Consider the following 5,165-nt stretch of genomic DNA (forward strand, 5'->3'; position numbering starts at 1 on the left):
AAAATCTTTAAATTGTAACCCCTAAGTAGTAGCTCTCTCAGAGCCTTAGTGGAATTTAGTGGAATTTAGTCCACAGTGACTTCAGCTAGTTTATGAAAACAGATGAACTGCTCTTCATGTGCACAGTCTCACTAAACGGTGCACAAAACCAAGGACCTAGCAATGCGGTGTCAATTTACTCCTTGCAATTAAATGCCATGTAACTGACACTGGTGTCAACCCCCCTGCAATCTTCATCACTCCTTTGACCTTTACTATGCTCTGATGACCTTCACAGGAAAATCAAAAGCTAAGTTTTAGATTAGTTTTCTAATCATTTTTAAAGGACACAGTGACTAATTCCTTCCTGGGCTTGGGCTCCTGCAGGTATCCGACTACTGAACGCATAGCGTTCTAATATCCTTTGCACAACGAGTTCTGCTTTCTAATAACGGGTTACTGCCAAAGACTAGGGGGAAAAAGTTCGTCAAATATAAGGCATTTTAAAATAGCTTATCATGTAAAACGAGTCACAAGAAATATTTTTCCACGGGGTGATACTTTCAAATTAGAAACAATTATACTTGGCATATGAGTATAGACTACGCTCAGGCTGTCTTCAAAGTCTGCCTCTTCCCTATGTGTGTGAATGTGGGAAATTTTCCTAACCTGTTTTTGTGTATTAATTTATAACCTACAAGACCTCCCTGCTCGACTGGTGGTGCGAGCAGCGATAGAATATGGGCTCCAGAACCTCTATCGAGCAGCTGCAGGTCCTTCTGTAATGCCCACCGCACCCCTCAACCTATGAAGAAACAGCGGTATCAACAGTTACTACCCAACGCCTCCAGCACCTATGCCGGGACCAGCCACAGGGCTCATTACAGGCCCAGATGGGAAGGGCACGAATCCACCTTCGTACTAACGCAGTCAGTGCCTGTCCCCAACGCCAACGCAATTGCAGTGCAGACCGTTCATATGCAGCAGCCCGTCTCCTTCTATGACCGCCCTGTCCAGATGTGCTGTCCTTCCTGCAGCAAGACGATCGTGACCCAACTGTCCTACAAAGCCGGAGCCCTCACCTGACTCTCCTGTGGCAGTCTGTGTCTGTAGTCACTGCCTGCTGCTTCATTCCGTTCACCCTGCAGGATGTGGACCATTACTGCCCCAACTGCAGAGCACTCCTGGGCACCAATAAGGGTTTATAGGACTCGGCCAGTCAGCCACCGGGGAGGTAGACAAATGCTACCTGCTACTGAAAGTCACCTGACCCTTGCCCAGCACAGCCAGAGGAGGTCCCTTCCTTGATCTCATCTCTTCATGGGCTCTATCTTCGTGTCTTTTAAGGGGGTGGGAAAGGTAGGAAAAGTAACAAACCTCCAAACCCAGAAACTGCTGCTGGAGTTGTGCCCCGCACATACAAAGACGGGGACCTTGGGTATTGTTTCAAGGGTTTAACCACCTGCTCTCGTTACCCCACGCACTGTGATTGTTAGACCATTTGCTGCCTCCTCTTCCTCAGTGGGCCTTCCTTGCCAGTCTCCCCGAAGCCAGTTTGCCCTATTTTTCACTGTTTGGCTTGATCTGTTCCGTCTCTCCCATCCCTAATGAAACAGAGATCTCGCCTTAAAAACTTTGCGGTTCTATAATTGCAGACTTCTCCGGCCCTCAGAATCACTTTAATTTCATAGTTTTCTTTTTCGTTTTTCCCCCAAGTGCACAGAAGGGCTGCTAACACCCATCAGACACATACAGATACAGTCACAAGTACTAAATAAAAGGCTCGCAGCCCCTCCTGTCTCAGCCCCAGTCCTGCGAAGGAGCTCCTTCCTCACACAGTTTCTGTGAACTCCTTTTGTTCTTAAACACATGGAAGTTACTTGGCAGGGAGACATTTGTAGAATAATTTTTTTGTGATCACCATACGCCCTTCCTTTCTCCGTTCGCTGGTGTGTTTTAGTTGGTATGGTTTTAGTTTTTCACATACAGTCTAGCTTGCTGCCTACGCCGTCCTTGAACTCTGAGGCGATCCTCAGTCTTTGCCGCTCAAATACCCAGGGCCCTAGTAGAAATGTGGCTCTATACCTGCTGGGCTTTTTGTTCCGTTTTTCTTTGATAGAAAAACAAATGGGAAACTTTGTCAACTGCCTATGTAGGTTTGGTGTGGTTTTTAAAACCACTTGTCTCCATGGGGCCACTTTGGGGGAGTCAGGGGACCCCTACTTGAGCCCACGTTTCAGTGCTGAGAGATTGGCTGCTGGAACTCCCTGAAGCGTGGTTTTATTTTTTAGAGATGAGCTTGTGTGGTACAGTCATCGTGGTCTCCAACCTCAACAGACCAGGTAGAAGGATGTCAATGACAAAGATAAGTTCAGGGATCTTTCTAAGGTGACCACTCTGTCCTGTATGACATTGACACAGTCTGGCCAGCCTTTGCACATTGCTTAAGACATAGCCTAGCCATTGACTGAGCTGTTCATACCATGATCCGGAAGTACTACCGTCAGTTTTGCAGTGAATTATGGGTACCATACATGACTTTAATGATATCTGCTTTTAAACAAATAAAATCTTTGATCACTCAGTGAACGATTCAGTTCACCTGTTATGAAGAAAAAGATTATAACCTACATAAGTAATAAACTGTTCATATCAGAAGATTGCTGAAATGATTAACATATGATCACAATCTCTCATACCCTTGCTTCTTATGTGTCATGCTTAGTGAGACATGGTGAGTCCCAAGACAGACTTTTGTGCATGATTCAAAAGAAGCAAGGATCTGAACAACTAGGATAATTTTAAACTCTCTGACAAATTAACAAGTACAATGATAGTGACTTCATAGTTCCATTGCTAATGGACAAAATGAAAAGAAGATGTAACTATTTTCATTTTAAATACATGTAAAGGTAAGTCTGAAAAACATATAGGAATGGATACTAAATACATGTAGAATAATGTGGGAAAGACATAATTAGGTCAGTTCAAAATCATGAACTGGCCCACTAGGCAGAAATGCTACATCTAATGTAATGCTGGAAAATAAAAACAGCTCTAACACTTTGGTTGGATTCTTGGCCAAAACACAGACCGAAGGTGGCCCACAGTGAATTGGAAATACCTTGGTTCAGATTAGAGGAAGATTGGGAGGTTGGGAGAGATAAAAATTTTAAGGTAGATTTACCGTTTGAACATTTTCACTTATACGTGTGAGCCCAGAGACATCATTATATGAATAATAACTTTGTGAGAGACACCTTGGCTTCCTCCAACAGCGCTGTAATTATTTTCAGTAAGCCAGACCTTTCTGTGTGCTACCTTCTCTCATTCGATCCTGAGATTTTGAGGGGCAGAATGATTGCATTCAGTCTCCAAAGCAAAGTTGCTATGATGGAGAAAAGAGTCAAAGCCGCAACTGAACACCCTGATTCTGGCAGATGTCCTGCATCAGCTACTAGCTGCTCATGGTGATTCTAAAATGAAACAGACAAGAAGCTTACTAAGTCCTCAGCTGGAAATTTTCTAAGTTGAGTAAATAAAATTCTGACCTGAATCATAAAAAATGGAAAGTCAGGGCCCCTCAATCAATTTCTCATTTTTAGCCAATTTATAGACCTATCACACTCTCAATGAAAGGAAGGATGAGATTCCTCTAAAATGGATCTTGGCATACTGCCAAAAGAGTCACACTGTTAATCTCTCCATCAATTTTCCCTCAAAGGAACTGACTTTACTCCAGGACAAATTTATTAGCAGATGGGAACTAATGAGACCTTCAGGAGTTTAGCTCTAAACCCATACTAATTCCAGTAGACCCCAAATGTAACTGTGGGGCCACAGTAAGTCCACTACTCACCTCAGTAGCTTATGACATCCAGGCAATCAATGGAATTGTAGTCTAAGTCCATGTATAATGGATTCGGTGGGTTCCCAAACATATCCTGTGGCATTGAAGACAGAGTTAGAGCCAACAAGCATGTTCAGAAACTTGAAGAGGCCCCTCACTCATTCCATAACTTGTAGAATAAGGACCTGATGTTGCGCATAAGCTTTTCCTAGGATATTAATAAACCAAAGTCAAGACTGCATTCACAGAGTGATGGCAGTGTCTAGTGTTACCACCAAGGCCACAAAAGATGCAAAATGATGATTCTCATAGTATCCACATCAAATTTTCTGATTGATCTGTTCAGAAGATAGATGCATTTTTGAAGACTATACATGAAAACTTAACCAAGTGGCGAGTTAAATACGAATACTATGCCGCCAGACATGACTTTATTTCCTGACATAATTAACGCATCTCTTGATAATGGTGATCTGTCAAATTGTTCTGACACCATAACCTTGAACAAGAATTCCATGAGAAAGGCTTGTTGCAGCTGGAAAAGCCATCTATCTATCCACTTGCCTGGTGATACCTCAAGTGTATCAGCATTGTAGTCCATTGCTAATTCACAAGGGTTTGATCATCCTTCCCTTCTGTAGGACACCACACTGATGATATTAGAATGGTTAGGCCTAGTGAGTAATAAATGCATACTTACTGGTAAGACATTTGCACATGAGAGAGTGAGAAACTTCTAGGAACTTATCAAGCTATTCGCTCTATAGTGAGGTACGATTTGTTTCATCTGGTCCCCCCTACAATCATTAGAGAAAAAAAATAACAATGATCTTCCTTGAGTTTTAGAAGCAACACAGTCCTTACTTGATATTACTTGAGACCATGTCCAAGTAATACATGCAAATTTGCAACTATATGATCCAGGTCAGAAGAAGGCTTTATGACCGACTATAAATGGCTTCACTAATTTGTCCACATGCTCCAGCAGATTCAACAGCTCTTGAAGTGCTGCAAACATACAGCGATGTTCTTCAGACCCTTTGCCAAGTGTTTGTCATTAAATGACCTTGCAGGTCCTTAACATTTTGCTTCCAAATGTTGACCCACTGGAGATTACTGTTTTCCTTCTGTGAAACATATCATGGCTTGCTACTGTGCCTTAGTAGAGTCTAAGTTCTCAAAGAGAGGCCAAGTTAACATGAGAGCTGAGCCTCTTGTGAACCATGGGTGTTCTATTGCCAAGCGGTACATTTGGACATAGGCTACAGCACTCCATCATCAAATGGAAGTGCCAGGTTAATGGGTTTAAGCAAGTTCTGAAAGCACAAGTACAGAA

The 5,165-nt window shown here is 42.7% G+C and overlaps 1 pseudogene; it reads left to right on the forward strand.

The window, feature by feature from the left end:
- Nucleotides 1-628: 628 nt before the first annotated feature.
- LOC116904431 lies at nt 629-1,187 on the forward strand (annotated as a pseudogene).
- Nucleotides 1,188-5,165: the final 3,978 nt, after the last annotated feature.

Source organism: Rattus rattus, chromosome 6 (genome assembly GCF_011064425.1).
Source record: "Rattus rattus isolate New Zealand chromosome 6, Rrattus_CSIRO_v1, whole genome shotgun sequence".
Taxonomy (NCBI): Eukaryota; Metazoa; Chordata; class Mammalia; order Rodentia; family Muridae; genus Rattus; species Rattus rattus.